At 31.8% G+C, this 17,944-nt stretch overlaps 15 non-coding genes across 15 annotated transcripts in view; all 15 read left to right on the top strand.

The window, feature by feature from the left end:
* Window positions 1-507: 507 nt before the first annotated feature.
* TRNAS-AGA (transfer RNA serine (anticodon AGA)) lies at window positions 508-589 on the top strand. The gene has a single exon. It is a non-coding gene; the product is annotated as a tRNA-Ser (tRNA).
* Window positions 590-1,694: 1,105 nt separating this feature from the next.
* On the top strand, window positions 1,695-1,776 carry TRNAS-AGA (transfer RNA serine (anticodon AGA)). The gene has a single exon. It is a non-coding gene; the product is annotated as a tRNA-Ser (tRNA).
* A 1,300-nt stretch (window positions 1,777-3,076) lies between these two features.
* On the top strand, window positions 3,077-3,158 carry TRNAS-AGA (transfer RNA serine (anticodon AGA)). The gene has a single exon. It is a non-coding gene; the product is annotated as a tRNA-Ser (tRNA).
* Window positions 3,159-4,264: 1,106 nt separating this feature from the next.
* TRNAS-AGA (transfer RNA serine (anticodon AGA)) lies at window positions 4,265-4,346 on the top strand. Its single transcript has one exon. It is a non-coding gene; the product is annotated as a tRNA-Ser (tRNA).
* Window positions 4,347-5,645: 1,299 nt separating this feature from the next.
* On the top strand, window positions 5,646-5,727 carry TRNAS-AGA (transfer RNA serine (anticodon AGA)). Its single transcript has one exon. It is a non-coding gene; the product is annotated as a tRNA-Ser (tRNA).
* A 1,106-nt stretch (window positions 5,728-6,833) lies between these two features.
* TRNAS-AGA (transfer RNA serine (anticodon AGA)) lies at window positions 6,834-6,915 on the top strand. The gene has a single exon. It is a non-coding gene; the product is annotated as a tRNA-Ser (tRNA).
* A 1,300-nt stretch (window positions 6,916-8,215) lies between these two features.
* On the top strand, window positions 8,216-8,297 carry TRNAS-AGA (transfer RNA serine (anticodon AGA)). Its single transcript has one exon. It is a non-coding gene; the product is annotated as a tRNA-Ser (tRNA).
* Window positions 8,298-9,403: 1,106 nt separating this feature from the next.
* TRNAS-AGA (transfer RNA serine (anticodon AGA)) lies at window positions 9,404-9,485 on the top strand. Its single transcript has one exon. It is a non-coding gene; the product is annotated as a tRNA-Ser (tRNA).
* Window positions 9,486-10,785: 1,300 nt separating this feature from the next.
* TRNAS-AGA (transfer RNA serine (anticodon AGA)) lies at window positions 10,786-10,867 on the top strand. Its single transcript has one exon. It is a non-coding gene; the product is annotated as a tRNA-Ser (tRNA).
* Window positions 10,868-11,972: 1,105 nt separating this feature from the next.
* Window positions 11,973-12,054, top strand: TRNAS-AGA (transfer RNA serine (anticodon AGA)). The gene has a single exon. It is a non-coding gene; the product is annotated as a tRNA-Ser (tRNA).
* A 1,106-nt stretch (window positions 12,055-13,160) lies between these two features.
* TRNAS-AGA (transfer RNA serine (anticodon AGA)) lies at window positions 13,161-13,242 on the top strand. The gene has a single exon. It is a non-coding gene; the product is annotated as a tRNA-Ser (tRNA).
* A 1,106-nt stretch (window positions 13,243-14,348) lies between these two features.
* TRNAS-AGA (transfer RNA serine (anticodon AGA)) lies at window positions 14,349-14,430 on the top strand. The gene has a single exon. It is a non-coding gene; the product is annotated as a tRNA-Ser (tRNA).
* A 1,106-nt stretch (window positions 14,431-15,536) lies between these two features.
* On the top strand, window positions 15,537-15,618 carry TRNAS-AGA (transfer RNA serine (anticodon AGA)). Its single transcript has one exon. It is a non-coding gene; the product is annotated as a tRNA-Ser (tRNA).
* Window positions 15,619-16,724: 1,106 nt separating this feature from the next.
* TRNAS-AGA (transfer RNA serine (anticodon AGA)) lies at window positions 16,725-16,806 on the top strand. Its single transcript has one exon. It is a non-coding gene; the product is annotated as a tRNA-Ser (tRNA).
* A 1,106-nt stretch (window positions 16,807-17,912) lies between these two features.
* TRNAS-AGA (transfer RNA serine (anticodon AGA)) overlaps window positions 17,913-17,944 on the top strand; it is an 82-nt gene continuing 50 nt past the window's right edge. Inside the window, exon 1 of the tRNA in view lies at window positions 17,913-17,944. This exon is cut by the window's right edge and continues 50 nt beyond it. This is a non-coding gene — a tRNA (tRNA-Ser).

The raw sequence follows: 17,944 nt of genomic DNA on the forward strand, positions 1-17,944 counted from the left end.
TGTTGATATTTTAAAGTATCTCTAATCTTGATGTAAATGTGGCTACAGATGGAAGATCTATGAAAACTGCTTTCTAAACTAGCTGTTGCCAGATGATAGAAAAATAACAAATTTAAGTTAAACTTCTGGTGATATTTAGCAAATCATTAAGCATGATTATTTGTGATGCTTATGCAAAACAGGAATAAACATATAAATAACTTTTGTCTAGTTTAATTACTTTATTAGGTAAGTTTTAGATAGTGAAAAGTTTTACATGTCCACTCCATCAGATATAGTGTAGATGATTTCTATAGGGAACCTTCGATAGCTCAGCTGGTAGAGCGGCGGACTGTAGAGGAGTTTGGTACAGCAATCCAGGTTCAATTCTGGCTCGAAGGAAACAATTTTTTTTTATTATCTTAGATGGCCATTTATGTAATTTTACACATTCTAAACCATGCAATCCATGCAAAACATAAACCCTTCTCCTAATTATGTTAAAATAAACACTTTAGCACATGTGAGGTAGTTGTGGCTGAGTGGTTAAGGCGATGGACTAGAAATCCATTGGGGTCTCCCCGCGTAGGTTCAAATCCTGCCGACTATGTGCAGATTGATGTTTTCTTTTTCTTCAAATTTTACCAAATCTTGCAGCTAGTGATGCTAAGAGTGAGAACAGGCATTAGTGCATCAAAATATTTGGGATGCCAGTCTGTTCTCTTTTTTATCTTTCACACATTTTCTTCCATTCATTCAGCCTAAGCCCAGTCACTCTTAGCAGCCACACTGATTACCTTTTATTTATTTGGAAATGCATATTCAATATCAACATTGAAAGAAATGTTTGTATATCTAGCAAAATATCAAAGACATTTGGCACACTAGAAGGTGCAAAATTAAGATCAATTGTTAGGAGATTAATCTGTTAATCTGTGAGTTCTAAGGTAGATACAAGACAAATTGTGTTTTGATATGGCATATTTTTGATTAGTTGATTTTAATTTACATAAAGAAATTAGCTTTCCATATTTTGGTTTGCTGCAAGATTATATTTGGGCTCCATTATTTCTTGAACAATTAAACAGTTAAAAAAACAAGCTAAATTTGAAAAGTGAAAAAGTGTTGAAGTTTTAAAGCTATATCTAGCAAAATATCAAATACATTTGGTCATTAGAAAGTGCAAAATTAAGCCCAATTGTTAGTAGATAAATCTGTTAATTTGTGAGTTCTAAGGTAGATACGATTTTAATATGGCATATTTTTGATTAGTTGATTTAAATTTACATATGCAACGTAGCTTTTTCTATATTTTGTTTTGCTGCAATATTATATTTGGGCCCCATTATTTCTTGAACAATTAAACACTTAAAAAAACAAGCTAAATTTGAAAAGTGAAAGTGTAGATATTTTAAAGTATCTCTTAACTTGATGTAAATGTGGCTACAGATGGAAGATCTATGAAAACTGCTTTCTAAACTAGCTGTTGCCAGATGATAGAAAAATAACAAATTTAAGTTAAACTTCTGACTGTAGAGGAGTTTGGTACAGCAATCCTTAGGTCGCTGGTTCATTTCTGGCTCGAAGGAAACAATTTTTTTTTATTATCTTAGATGGCCATTTATGTAATTTTACACATTCTAAACCATGCAATCCATGCAAAACATAAACCCTTCTCATAATTATGTTAAAATAAAAACTTTAGCACATGTGAGGTAGTTGTGGCCGAGTGGTTAAGGCGATGGACTAGAAATCTATTGGGGTCTCCCCGCGTAGGTTCAAATCCTGCTGACTACGTGCAGATTGATGTTTTCTTTTTCTTCAAATTTTACCAAATCTTGCAGCTAGTGATGCTAAGAGTGAGAACAGGCATTAGTGCATCAAAATATTTGGGATGCCAGTCTGTTCTCTTTTTTATCTTTCACACATTTTCTTCCATTCATTGAGCCTAAGCCCAGTCACTCTTAGCAGCCACACTGATTACCTTTTATTTATTTGGAAATGCATATTCAATGTCAACATTGAAAGAAATGTTTGTATATCTAGCAAAATATCAAAGACATTTGGCACACTGGAAGGTGCAAAATGAAGATAAATTGTCAGGAGATTAAACTGTTAATCTGTGAGTTCTAAGGTAGATACAAGACAAATTGTGTTTTGATATGGCATATTTTTGATTAGTTGATTTTAATTTAAATAAAGAAATTAGCTTTCCATATTTTGGTTTGCTGCAAGATTATATTTGGGCTCCATTATTTCTTGAACAATTAAACAGTTAAAAAAACAAGCTAAATTTGAAAAGTGAAAAAGTGTTGATGTTTTAAAGCTATATCTAGCAAAATATCAAATAAATTTGGTCATTAGAATGTGCAAAATAAAGCCCAATTGTTAGTAGATAAATTTGTTAATTTGTGAGTTCTAAGGTAGATACGATTTTGATATGGCATATTTTTGATTAGTTGATTTTAATTTACATATGCAACGTAGCTTTTTCTATATTTTGTTTTGCTGCAATATTATATTTGGGCCCCATTATTTCTTGAACAATTAAACACTTAAAAAAACAAGCTAAATTTGAAAAGTGAAAAAGTGTTGATATTTTAAAGTATCTCTAATCTTGATGTAAATGTGGCTACAGATGGAAGATCTATGAAAACTGCTTTCTAAACTAGCTGTTGCCAGATGATAGAAAAATAACAAATTTAAGTTAAACTTCTGGTGATATTTAGCAAATCATTAAGCATGATTATTTGTGATGCTTATGCAAAACAGGAATAAACATATAAATAACTTTTGTCTAGTTTAATTACTTTATTAGGTAAGTTTTAGATAGTGAAAAGTTTTACATGTCCACTCCATCAGATATAGTGTAGATGATTTCTATAGGGAACCTTCGATAGCTCAGCTGGTAGAGCGGCGGACTGTAGAGGAGTTTGGTACAGCAATCCTGGTTCAATTCCGGCTCGAAGGAAACAATTTTTTTTTATTATCTTAGATGGCCATTTATGTAATTTTACACATTCTAAACCATGCATTCCATGCAAAACATAAACCCTTCTCCTAATTATGTTAAAATAAACACTTTAGCACATGTGAGGTAGTTGTGGCCGAGTGGTTAAGGCGATGGACTAGAAATCCATTGGGGTCTCCCCGCGTAGGTTCAAATCCTGCTGACTACGTGCAGATTGATGTTTTCTTTTTCTTCAAATTTTACCAAATCTTGCAGCTAGTGATGCTAAGAGTGAGAACAGGCATTAGTGCATCAAAATATTTGGGATGCCAGTCTGTTCTCTTTTTTATCTTTCACACATTTTCTTCCATTCATTGAGCCTAAGCCCAGTCACTCTTAGCAGCCACACTGATTACCTTTTATTTATTTGGAAATGCATATTCAATGTCAACATTGAAAGAAATGTTTGTATATCTAGCAAAATATCAAAGACATTTGGCACACTAGAAGGTGCAAAATTAAGATCAATTGTTAGGAGATTAATCTGTTAATCTGTGAGTTCTAAGGTAGATACAAGACAAATTGTGTTTTGATATGGCATATTTTTGATTAGTTGATTTTAATTTACATAAAGAAATTAGCTTTCCATATTTTGGTTTGCTGCAAGATTATATTTGGGCTCCATTATTTCTTGAACAATTAAACAGTTAAAAAAACAAGCTAAATTTGAAAAGTGAAAAAGTGTTGAAGTTTTAAAGCTATATCTAGCAAAATATCAAATACATTTGGTCATTAGAAAGTGCAAAATTAAGCCCAATTGTTAGTAGATAAATCTGTTAATTTGTGAGTTCTAAGGTAGATACGATTTTAATATGGCATATTTTTGATTAGTTGATTTTAATTTACATATGCAACGTAGCTTTTTCTATATTTTGTTTTGCTGCAATATTATATTTGGGCCCCATTATTTCTTGAACAATTAAACACTTAAAAAAACAAGCTAAATTTGAAAAGTGAAAAGTGTAGATATTTTAAAGTATCTCTTATCTTGATGTAAATGTGGCTACAGATGGAAGATCTATGAAAACTGCTTTCTAAACTAGCTGTTGCCAGATGATAGAAAAATAACAAATTTAAGTTAAACTTCTGACTGTAGAGGAGTTTGGTACAGCAATCCTTAGGTCGCTGGTTCATTTCCGGCTCGAAGGAAACAATTTTTTTTTATTATCTTAGATGGCCATTTATGTAATTTTACATATTCTAAACCATGCAATCCATGCAAAACATAAACCCTTCTCATAATTATGTTAAAATAAAAACTTTAGCACATGTGAGGTAGTTGTGGCCGAGTGGTTAAGGCGATGGACTAGAAATCTATTGGGGTCTCCCCGCGTAGGTTCAAATCCTGCTGACTACGTGCAGATTGATGTTTTCTTTTTCTTCAAATTTTACCAAATCTTGCAGCTAGTGATGCTAAGAGTGAGAACAGGCATTAGTGCATCAAAATATTTGGGATGCCAGTCTGTTCTCTTTTTTATCTTTCACACATTTTCTTCCATTCATTGAGCCTAAGCCCAGTCACTCTTAGCAGCCACACTGATTACCTTTTATTTATTTGGAAATGCATATTCAATGTCAACATTGAAAGAAATGTTTGTATATCTAGCAAAATATCAAAGACATTTGGCACACTAGAAGGTGCAAAATGAAGAAAAATTGTCAGGAGATTAAACTGTTAATCAGTGAGTTCTAAGGTAGATACAAGACAAATTGTGTTTTGATATGGCATATTTTTGATTAGTTGATTTTAATTTACATAAAGAAATTAGCTTTCCATATTTTGGTTTGCTGCAAGATTATATTTGGGCTCCATTATTTCTTGAACAATTAAACAGTTAAAAAAACAAGCTAAATTTGAAAAGTGAAAAAGTGTTGATGTTTTAAAGCTATATCTAGCAAAATATCAAATACATTTGGTCATTAGAATGTGCAAAATTAAGCCCAATTGTTAGTAGATAAATTTGTTAATTTGTGAGTTCTAAGGTAGATACGATTTTGATATGGCATATTTTTGATTAGTTGATTTTAATTTACATATGCAACGTAGCTTTTTCTATATTTTGTTTTGCTGCAATATTATATTTGGGCCCCATTATTTCTTGAACAATTAAACACTTAAAAAAACAAGCTAAATTTGAAAAGTGAAATAGTGTTGATATTTTAAAGTATCTCTAATCTTGATGTAAATGTGGCTACAGATGGAAGATCTATGAAAACTGCTTTCTAAACTAGCTGTTGCCAGATGATAGTAAAATAACAAATTTAAGTTAAACTTCTGGTGATATTTAGCAAATCATTAAGCATGATTATTTGTGATGCTTATGCAAAACAGGAATAAACATATAAATAACTTTTGTCTAGTTTAATTACTTTATTGGGAAAGTTTTAGATAGTGAAAAGTTTTACATGTCCACTCCATCAGATATAGTGTAGATGATTTCTATAGGGAACCTTCGATAGCTCAGCTGGTAGAGCGGCGGACTGAAGAGGAGTTTGGTACAGCAATCCTTGTTCAATTCCGGCTCGAAGGAAACAATTTTTTTTATTATCTTAGATGGCCATTTATGTAATTTTACACATTCTAAACCATGCAATCCATGCAAAACATAAACCCTTCTCCTAATTATGTTAAAATAAACACTTTAGCACATGTGAGGTAGTTGTGGCCGAGTGGTTAAGGCGATGGACTAGAAATCCATTGGGGTCTCCCCGCGTAGGTTCAAATCCTGCCGACTACGTGCAGATTGATGTTTTCTTTTTCTTCAAATTTTACCAAATCTTGCAGCTAGTGATGCTAAGAGTGAGAACAGGCATTAGTGCATCAAAATATTTGGGATGCCAGTCTGTTCTCTTTTTTATCTTTCACACATTTTCTTCCATTCATTGAGCCTAAGCCCAGTCACTCTTAGCAGCCACACTGATTACCTTTTATTTATTTGGAAATGCATATTCAATGTCAACATTGAAAGAAATGTTTGTATATCTAGCAAAATATCAAAGACATTTGGCACACTAGAAGGTGCAAAATTAAGATCAATTGTTAGGAGATTAATCTGTTAATCTGTGAGTTCTAAGGTAGATACAAGACAAATTGTGTTTTGATATGGCATATTTTTGATTAGTTGATTTTAATTTACATAAAGAAATTAGCTTTCCATATTTTGGTTTGCTGCAAGATTATATTTGGGCTCCATTATTTCTTGAACAATTAAACAGTTAAAAAAACAAGCTAAATTTGAAAAGTGAAAAAGTGTTGAAGTTTTAAAGCTATATCTAGCAAAATATCAAATACATTTGGTCATTAGAATGTGCAAAATTAAGCCCAATTGTTAGTAGATAAATCTGTTAATTTGTGAGTTCTAAGGTAGATACGATTTTGATATGGCATATTTTTGATTAGTTGATTTTAATTTACATATGCAATGTAGCTTTTTCTATTTTTTGTTTTGCTGCAATATTATATTTGGGCCCCATTATTTCTTGAACAATTAAACACTTAAAAAAACAAGCTAAATTTGAAAAGTGAAAAGTGTAGATATTTTAAAGTATCTCTTATCTTGATGTAAATGTGGCTACAGATGGAAGATCTATGAAAACTGCTTTCTAAACTAGCTGTTGCCAGATGATAGAAAAATAACAAATTTAAGTTAAACTTCTGACTGTAGAGGAGTTTGGTACAGCAATCCTTAGGTCGCTGGTTCATTTCCGGCTCGAAGGAAACAATTTTTTTTTATTATCTTAGATGGCCATTTATGTAATTTTACATATTCTAAACCATGCAATCCATGCAAAACATAAACCCTTCTCATAATTATGTTAAAATAAAAACTTTAGCACATGTGAGGTAGTTGTGGCCGAGTGGTTAAGGCGATGGACTAGAAATCTATTGGGGTCTCCCCGCGTAGGTTCAAATCCTGCTGACTACGTGCAGATTGATGTTTTCTTTTTCTTCAAATTTTACCAAATCTTGCAGCTAGTGATGCTAAGAGTGAGAACAGGCATTAGTGCATCAAAATATTTGGGATGCCAGTCTGTTCTCTTTTTTATCTTTCACACATTTTCTTCCATTCATTGAGCCTAAGCCCAGTCACTCTTAGCAGCCACACTGATTACCTTTTATTTATTTGGAAATGCATATTCAATGTCAACATTGAAAGAAATGTTTGTATATCTAGCAAAATATCAAAGACATTTGGCACACTAGAAGGTGCAAAATGAAGAAAAATTGTCAGGAGATTAAACTGTTAATCAGTGAGTTCTAAGGTAGATACAAGACAAATTGTGTTTTGATATGGCATATTTTTGATTAGTTGATTTTAATTTACATAAAGAAATTAGCTTTCCATATTTTGGTTTGCTGCAAGATTATATTTGGGCTCCATTATTTCTTGAACAATTAAACAGTTAAAAAAACAAGCTAAATTTGAAAAGTGAAAAAGTGTTGATGTTTTAAAGCTATATCTAGCAAAATATCAAATACATTTGGTCATTAGAATGTGCAAAATTAAGCCCAATTGTTAGTAGATAAATTTGTTAATTTGTGAGTTCTAAGGTAGATACGATTTTGATATGGCATATTTTTGATTAGTTGATTTTAATTTACATATGCAACGTAGCTTTTTCTATATTTTGTTTTGCTGCAATATTATATTTGGGCCCCATTATTTCTTGAACAATTAAACACTTAAAAAAACAAGCTAAATTTGAAAAGTGAAAAAGTGTTGATATTTTAAAGTATCTCTAATCTTGATGTAAATGTGGCTACAGATGGAAGATCTATGAAAACTGCTTTCTAAACTAGCTGTTGCCAGATGATAGTAAAATAACAAATTTAAGTTAAACTTCTGGTGATATTTAGCAAATCATTAAGCATGATTATTTGTGATGCTTATGCAAAACAGGAATAAACATATAAATAACTTTTGTCTAGTTTAATTACTTTATTGGGTAAGTTTTAGATAGTGAAAAGTTTTACATGTCCACTCCATCAGATATAGTGTAGATGATTTCTATAGGGAACCTTCGATAGCTCAGCTGGTAGAGCGGCGGACTGAAGAGGAGTTTGGTACAGCAATCCTTGTTCAATTCCGGCTCGAAGGAAACAATTTTTTTTTATTATCTTAGATGGCCATTTATGTAATTTTACACATTCTAAACCATGCAATCCATGCAAAACATAAACCCTTCTCCTAATTATGTTAAAATAAACACTTTAGCACATGTGAGGTAGTTGTGGCCGAGTGGTTAAGGCGATGGACTAGAAATCCATTGGGGTCTCCCCGCGTAGGTTCAAATCCTGCCGACTACATGCAGATTGATGTTTTCTTTTTCTTCAAATTTTACCAAATCTTGCAGCTAGTGATGCTAAGAGTGAGAACAGGCATTAGTGCATCAAAATATTTGGGATGCCAGTCTGTTCTCTTTTTTATCTTTCACACATTTTCTTCCATTCATTGAGCCTAAGCCCAGTCACTCTTAGCAGCCACACTGATTACCTTTTATTTATTTGGAAATGCATATTCAATGTCAACATTGAAAGAAATGTTTGTATATCTAGCAAAATATCAAAGACATTTGGCACACTAGAAGGTGCAAAATTAAGATCAATTGTTAGGAGATTAATCTGTTAATCTGTGAGTTCTAAGGTAGATACAAGACAAATTGTGTTTTGATATGGCATATTTTTGATTAGTTGATTTTAATTTACATAAAGAAATTAGCTTTCCATATTTTGGTTTGCTGCAAGATTATATTTGGGCTCCATTATTTCTTGAACAATTAAACAGTTAAAAAAACAAGCTAAATTTGAAAAGTGAAAAAGTGTTGAAGTTTTAAAGCTATATCTAGCAAAATATCAAATACATTTGGTCATTAGAATGTGCAAAATTAAGCCCAATTGTTAGTAGATAAATCTGTTAATTTGTGAGTTCTAAGGTAGATACGATTTTGATATGGCATATTTTTGATTAGTTGATTTTAATTTACATATGCAATGTAGCTTTTTCTATATTTTGTTTTGCTGCAATATTATATTTGGGCCCCATTATTTCTTGAACAATTAAACACTTAAAAAAACAAGCTAAATTTGAAAAGTGAAAAGTGTAGATATTTTAAAGTATCTCTTATCTTGATGTAAATGTGGCTACAGATGGAAGATCTATGAAAACTGCTTTCTAAACTAGCTGTTGCCAGATGATAGAAAAATAACAAATTTAAGTTAAACTTCTGACTGTAGAGGAGTTTGGTACAGCAATCCTTAGGTCGCTGGTTCATTTCCGGCTCGAAGGAAACAATTTTTTTTTATTATCTTAGATGGCCATTTATGTAATTTTACATATTCTAAACCATGCAATCCATGCAAAACATAAACCCTTCTCATAATTATGTTAAAATAAAAACTTTAGCACATGTGAGGTAGTTGTGGCCGAGTGGTTAAGGCGATGGACTAGAAATCTATTGGGGTCTCCCTGCGTAGGTTCAAATCCTGCTGACTACGTGCAGATTGATGTTTTCTTTTTCTTCAAATTTTACCAAATCTTGCAGCTAGTGATGCTAAGAGTGAGAACAGGCATTAGTGCATCAAAATATTTGGGATGCCAGTCTGTTCTCTTTTTTATCTTTCACACATTTTCTTCCATTCATTGAGCCTAAGCCCAGTCACTCTTAGCAGCCACACTGATTACCTTTTATTTATTTGGAAATGCATATTCAATGTCAACATTGAAAGAAATGTTTGTATATCTAGCAAAATATCAAAGACATTTGGCACACTAGAAGGTGCAAAATGAAGAAAAATTGTCAGGAGATTAAACTGTTAATCAGTGAGTTCTAAGGTAGATACAAGACAAATTGTGTTTTGATATGGCATATTTTTGATTAGTTGATTTTAATTTACATAAAGAAATTAGCTTTCCATATTTTGGTTTGCTGCAAGATTATATTTGGGCTCCATTATTTCTTGAACAATTAAACAGTTAATAAAACAAGCTAAATTTGAAAAGTGAAAAAGTGTTGATGTTTTAAAGCTATATCTAGCAAAATATCAAATACATTTGGTCATTAGAATGTGCAAAATTAAGCCCAATTGTTAGTAGATAAATTTGTTAATTTGTGAGTTCTAAGGTAGATACGATTTTGATATGGCATATTTTTGATTAGTTGATTTTAATTTACATATGCAACGTAGCTTTTTCTATATTTTGTTTTGCTGCAATATTATATTTGGGCCCCATTATTTCTTGAACAATTAAACACTTAAAAAAACAAGCTAAATTTGAAAAGTGAAAAAGTGTTGATATTTTAAAGTATCTCTAATCTTGATGTAAATGTGGCTACAGATGGAAGATCTATGAAAACTGCTTTCTAAACTAGCTGTTGCCAGATGATAGTAAAATAACAAATTTAAGTTAAACTTCTGGTGATATTTAGCAAATCATTAAGCATGATTATTTGTGATGCTTATGCAAAACAGGAATAAACATATAAATAACTTTTGTCTAGTTTAATTACTTTATTGGGTAAGTTTTAGATAGTGAAAAGTTTTACATGTCCACTCCATCAGATATAGTGTAGATGATTTCTATAGGGAACCTTCGATAGCTCAGCTGGTAGAGCGGCGGACTGAAGAGGAGTTTGGTACAGCAATCCTTGTTCAATTCCGGCTCGAAGGAAACAATTTTTTTTTATTATCTTAGATGGCCATTTATGTAATTTTACACATTCTAAACCATGCAATCCATGCAAAACATAAACCCTTCTCCTAATTATGTTAAAATAAACACTTTAGCACATGTGAGGTAGTTGTGGCCGAGTGGTTAAGGCGATGGACTAGAAATCCATTGGGGTCTCCCCGCGTAGGTTCAAATCCTGCTGACTACGTGCAGATTGATGTTTTCTTTTTCTTCAAATTTTACCAAATCTTGCAGCTAGTGATGCTAAGAGTGAGAACAGGCATTAGTGCATCAAAATATTTGGGATGCCAGTCTGTTCTCTTTTTTATCTTTCACACATTTTCTTCCATTCATTGAGCCTAAGCCCAGTCACTCTTAGCAGCCACACTGATTACCTTTTATTTATTTGGAAATGCATATTCAATGTCAACATTGAAAGAAATGTTTGTATATCTAGCAAAATATCAAAGACATTTGGCACACTAGAAGGTGCAAAATTAAGATCAATTGTTAGGAGATTAATCTGTTAATCTGTGAGTTCTAAGGTAGATACAAGACAAATTGTGTTTTGATATGGCATATTTTTGATTAGTTGATTTTAATTTACATAAAGAAATTAGCTTTCCATATTTTGGTTTGCTGCAAGATTATATTTGGGCTCCATTATTTCTTGAACAATTAAACAGTTAAAAAAACAAGCTAAATTTGAAAAGTGAAAAAGTGTTGAAGTTTTAAAGCTATATCTAGCAAAATATCAAATACATTTGGTCATTAGAATGTGCAAAATTAAGCCCAATTGTTAGTAGATAAATCTGTTAATTTGTGAGTTCTAAGGTAGATACGATTTTGATATGGCATATTTTTGATTAGTTGATTTTAATTTACATATGCAATGTAGCTTTTTCTATATTTTGTTTTGCTGCAATATTATATTTGGGCCCCATTATTTCTTGAACAATTAAACACTTAAAAAAACAAGCTAAATTTGAAAAGTGAAAAGTGTAGATATTTTAAAGTATCTCTTATCTTGATGTAAATGTGGCTACAGATGGAAGATCTATGAAAACTGCTTTCTAAACTAGCTGTTGCCAGATGATAGAAAAATAACAAATTTAAGTTAAACTTCTGACTGTAGAGGAGTTTGGTACAGCAATCCTTAGGTCGCTGGTTCTTTTACGGCTCGAAGGAAACAATTTTTTTTATTATCTTAGATGGCCATTTATGTAATTTTACATATTCTAAACCATGCAATCCATGCAAAACATAAACCCTTCTCATAATTATGTTAAAATAAAAACTTTAGCACATGTGAGGTAGTTGTGGCCGAGTGGTTAAGGCGATGGACTAGAAATCCATTGGGGTCTCCCCGCGTAGGTTCAAATCCTGCTGACTACGTGCAGATTGATGTTTTCTTTTTCTTCAAATTTTACCAAATCTTGCAGCTAGTGATGCTAAGAGTGAGAACAGGCATTAGTGCATCAAAATATTTGGGATGCCAGTCTGTTCTCTTTTTTATCTTTCACACATTTTCTTCCATTCATTGAGCCTAAGCCCAGTCACTCTTAGCAGCCACACTGATTACCTTTTATTTATTTGGAAATGCATATTCAATGTCAACATTGAAAGAAATGTTTGTATATCTAGCAAAATATCAAAGACATTTGGCACACTAGAAGGTGCAAAATTAAGATCAATTGTTAGGAGATTAATCTGTTAATCTGTGAGTTCTAAGGTAGATACAAGACAACTTGTGTTTTGATATGGCATATTTTTGATTAGTTGATTTTAATTTACATAAAGAAATTAGCTTTCCATATTTTGGTTTGCTGCAAGATTATATTTGGGCTCCATTATTTCTTGAACAATTAAACAGTTAAAAAAACAAGCTAAATTTGAAAAGTGAAAAAGTGTTGAAGTTTTAAAGCTATATCTAGCAAAATATCAAATACATTTGGTCATTAGAATGTGCAAAATTAAGCCCAATTGTTAGTAGATAAATCTGTTAATTTGTGAGTTCTAAGGTAGATACGATTTTGATATGGCATATTTTTGATTAGTTGATTTTAATTTACTAATGCAATGTAGCTTTTTCTATATTTTGTTTTGCTGCAATATTATATTTGGGCCCCATTATTTCTTGAACAATTAAACACTTAAAAAAACAAGCTAAATTTGAAAAGTGAAAAGTGTAGATATTTTAAAGTATCTCTTATCTTGATGTAAATGTGGCTACAGATGGAAGATCTATGAAAACTGCTTTCTAAACTAGCTGTTGCCAGATGATAGAAAAATAACAAATTTAAGTTAAACTTCTGAATGTAGAGGAGTTTGGTACAGCAATCCTTAGGTCGCTGGTTCAATTCTGGCTCGAAGGAAACAATTTTTTTTTATTATCTTAGATGGCCATTTATGTAATTTTACACATTCTAAACCATGCAATCCATGCAAAACATAAACCCTTCTCCTAATTATGTTAAAATAAAAACTTTAGCACATGTGAGGTAGTTGTGGCTGAGTGGTTAAGGCGATGGACTAGAAATCCATTGGGGTCTCCCCGCGTAGGTTCAAATCCTGCTGACTACGTGCAGATTGATGTTTTCTTTTTCTTCAAATTTTACCAAATCTTGCAGCTAGTGATGCTAAGAGTGAGAACAGGCATTAGTGCATCAAAATATTTGGGATGCCAGTCTGTTCTCTTTTTTATCTTTCACACATTTTCTTCCATTCATTGAGCCTAAGCCCAGTCACTCTTAGCAGCCACACTGATTACCTTTTATTTATTTGGAAATGCATATTCAATGTCAACATTGAAAGAAATGTTTGTATATCTAGCAAAATATCAAAGACATTTGGCACACTAGAAGGTGCAAAATTAAGATCAATTGTTAGGAGATTAATCTGTTAATCTGTGAGTTCTAAGGTAGATACAAGACAAATTGTGTTTTGATATGGCATATTTTTGATTAGTTGATTTTAATTTACATAAAGAAATTAGCTTTCCATATTTTGGTTTGCTGCAAGATTATATTTGGGCTCCATTATTTCTTGAACAATTAAACAGTTAAAAAAACAAGCTAAATTTGAAAAGTGAAAAAGTGTTGAAGTTTTAAAGCTATATCTAGCAAAATATCAAATACATTTGGTCATTAGAATGTGCAAAATTAAGCCCAATTGTTAGTAGATAAATCTGTTAATTTGTGAGTTCTAAGGTAGATACGATTTTGATATGGCATATTTTTGATTAGTTGATTTTAATTTACATATGCAATGTAGCTTTTTCTATATTTTGTTTTGCTGCAATATTATATTTGGGCCCCATTATTTCTTGAACAATTAAACACTTAAAAAAACAAGCTAAATTTGAAAAGTGAAAAGTGTAGATATTTTAAAGTATCTCTTATCTTGATGTAAATGTGGCTACAGATGGAAGATCTATGAAAACTGCTTTCTAAACTAGCTGTTGCCAGATGATAGAAAAATAACAAATTAAAGTTAAACTTCTGACTGTAGAGGAGTTTGGTACAGCAATCCTTAGGTCGCTGGTTCAATTCTGGCTCGAAGGAAACAATTTTTTTTTATTATCTTAGATGGCCATTTATGTAATTTTACACATTCTAAACCATGCAATCCATGCAAAACATAAACCCTTCTCCTAATTATGTTAAGATAAAAACTTTAGCACATGTGAGGTAGTTGTGGCCGAGTGGTTAAGGCGATGGACTAGAAATCCATTGGGGTCTCCCCGCGTAGGTTCAAATCCTGCCGACTACGTGCAGATTGATGTTTTCTTTTTCTTCAAATTTTACCAAATCTTGCAGCTAGTGATGCTAAGAGTGAGAACAGGCATTAGTGCATCAAAATATTTGGGATGCCAGTCTGTTCTCTTTTTTATCTTTCACACATTTTCTTCCATTCATTGAGCCTAAGCCCAGTCACTCTTAGCAGCCACACTGATTACCTTTTATTTATTTGGAAATGCATATTCAATGTCAACATTGAAAGAAATGTTTGTATATCTAGCAAAATATCAAAGACATTTGGCACACTAGAAGGTGCAAAATTAAGATAAATTGTTAGGAGATTAAACTGTTAATCTGTGAGTTCTAAGGTAGATACAAGACAAATTGTGTTTTGATATGGCATATTTTTGATTAGTTGATTTTAATTTACATAAAGAAATTAGCTTTCCATATTTTGGTTTGCTGCAAGATTATATTTGGGCTCCATTATTTCTTGAACAATTAAACAGTTAAAAAAACAAGCTAAATTTGAAAAGTGAAAAAGTGTTGAAGTTTTAAAGCTATATCTAGCAAAATATCAAATACATTTGGTCATTAGAATGTGCAAAATTAAGCCCAATTGTTAGTAGATAAATCTGTTAATTTGTGAGTTCTACGGTAGATACGATTTTGATATGGCATATTTTTGATTAGTTGATTTTAATTTACATATGCAATGTAGCTTTTTCTATATTTTGTTTTGCTGCAATATTATATTTGGGCCCCATTATTTCTTGAACAATTAAACACTTAAAAAAACAAGCTAAATTTGAAAAGTGAAAAGTGTAGATATTTTAAAGTATCTCTTATCTTGATGTAAATGTGGCTACAGATGGAAGATCTATGAAAACTGCTTTCTAAACTAGCTGTTGCCAGATGATAGAAAAATAACAAATTAAAGTTAAACTTCTGACTGTAGAGGAGTTTGGTACAGCAATCCTTAGGTCGCTGGTTCAATTCTGGCTCGAAGGAAACAATTTTTTTTTATTATCTTAGATGGCCATTTATGTAATTTTACACATTCTAAACCATGCAATCCATGCAAAACATAAACCCTTCTCCTAATTATGTTAAGATAAAAACTTTAGCACATGTGAGGTAGTTGTGGCCGAGTGGTTAAGGCGATGGACTAGAAATCCATTGGGGTCTCCCCGCGTAGGTTCAAATCCTGCCGACTACGTGCAGATTGATGTTTTCTTTTTCTTCAAATTTTACCAAATCTTGCAGCTAGTGATGCTAAGAGTGAGAACAGGCATTAGTGCATCAAAATATTTGGGATGCCAGTCTGTTCTCTTTTTTATCTTTCACACATTTTCTTCCATTCATTGAGCCTAAGCCCAGTCACTCTTAGCAGCCACACTGATTACCTTTTATTTATTTGGAAATGCATATTCAATGTCAACATTGAAAGAAATGTTTGTATATCTAGCAAAATATCAAAGACATTTGGCACACTAGAAGGTGCAAAATTAAGATAAATTGTTAGGAGATTAAACTGTTAATCTGTGAGTTCTAAGGTAGATACAAGACAAATTGTGTTTTGATATGGCATATTTTTGATTAGTTGATTTTAATTTACATAAAGAAATTAGCTTTCCATATTTTGGTTTGCTGCAAGATTATATTTGGGCTCCATTATTTCTTGAACAATTAAACAGTTAAAAAAACAAGCTAAATTTGAAAAGTGAAAAAGTGTTGAAGTTTTAAAGCTATATCTAGCAAAATATCAAATACATTTGGTCATTAGAATGTGCAAAATTAAGCCCAATTGTTAGTAGATAAATCTGTTAATTTGTGAGTTCTAAGGTAGATACGATTTTGATATGGCATATTTTTTATTAGTTGATTTTAATTTACATATGCAATGTAGCTTTTTCTATATTTTGTTTTGCTGCAATATTATATTTGGGCCCCATTATTTCTTGAACAATTAAACACTTAAAAAAACAAGCTAAATTTGAAAAGTGAAAAGTGTAGATATTTTAAAGTATCTCTTATCTTGATGTAAATGTGGCTACAGATGGAAGATCTATGAAAACTGCTTTCTAAACTAGCTGTTGCCAGATGATAGAAAAATAACAAATTAAAGTTAAACTTCTGACTGTAGAGGAGTTTGGTACAGCAATCCTTAGGTCGCTGGTTCAATTCTGGCTCGAAGGAAACAATTTTTTTTTATTATCTTAGATGGCCATTTATGTAATTTTACACATTCTAAACCATGCAATCCATGCAAAACATAAACCCTTCTCCTAATTATGTTAAGATAAAAACTTTAGCACATGTGAGGTAGTTGTGGCCGAGTGGTTAAGGCGATGGACTAGAAATCCATTGGGGTCTCCCCGCGTAGGTTCAAATCCTGCCGACTACGTGCAGATTGATGTTTTCTTTTTCTTCAAATTTTACCAAATCTTGCAGCTAGTGATGCTAAGAGTGAGAACAGGCATTAGTGCATCAAAATATTTGGGATGCCAGTCTGTTCTCTTTTTTATCTTTCACACATTTTCTTCCATTCATTGAGCCTAAGCCCAGTCACTCTTAGCAGCCACACTGATTACCTTTTATTTATTTGGAAATGCATATTCAATGTCAACATTGAAAGAAATGTTTGTATATCTAGCAAAATATCAAAGACATTTGGCACACTAGAAGGTGCAAAATTAAGATAAATTGTTAGGAGATTAAACTGTTAATCTGTGAGTTCTAAGGTAGATACAAGACAAATTGTGTTTTGATATGGCATATTTTTGATTAGTTGATTTTAATTTACATAAAGAAATTAGCTTTCCATATTTTGGTTTGCTGCAAGATTATATTTGGGCTCCATTATTTCTTGAACAATTAAACAGTTAAAAAAACAAGCTAAATTTGAAAAGTGAAAAAGTGTTGAAGTTTTAAAGCTATATCTAGCAAAATATCAAATACATTTGGTCATTAGAATGTGCAAAATTAAGCCCAATTGTTAGTAGATAAATCTGTTAATTTGTGAGTTCTACGGTAGATACGATTTTGATATGGCATATTTTTGATTAGTTGATTTTAATTTACATATGCAATGTAGCTTTTTCTATATTTTGTTTTGCTGCAATATTATATTTGGGCCCCATTATTTCTTGAACAATTAAACACTTAAAAAAACAAGCTAAATTTGAAAAGTGAAAAGTGTAGATATTTTAAAGTATCTCTTATCTTGATGTAAATGTGGCTACAGATGGAAGATCTATGAAAACTGCTTTCTAAACTAGCTGTTGCCAGATGATAGAAAAATAACAAATTAAAGTTAAACTTCTGACTGTAGAGGAGTTTGGTACAGCAATCCTTAGGTCGCTGGTTCAATTCTGGCTCGAAGGAAACAATTTTTTTTTATTATCTTAGATGGCCATTTATGTAATTTTACACATTCTAAACCATGCAATCCATGCAAAACATAAACCCTTCTCCTAATTATGTTAAGATAAAAACTTTAGCACATGTGAGGTAGTTGTGGCCGAGTGGTTAAGGCGATGGAC

Source organism: Taudactylus pleione, unplaced genomic scaffold (assembly GCF_031769625.1).
Source record: "Taudactylus pleione unplaced genomic scaffold, aTauple2 ptg000050l, whole genome shotgun sequence".
Lineage (NCBI taxonomy): Eukaryota > Metazoa > Chordata > Amphibia > Anura > Myobatrachidae > Taudactylus > Taudactylus pleione.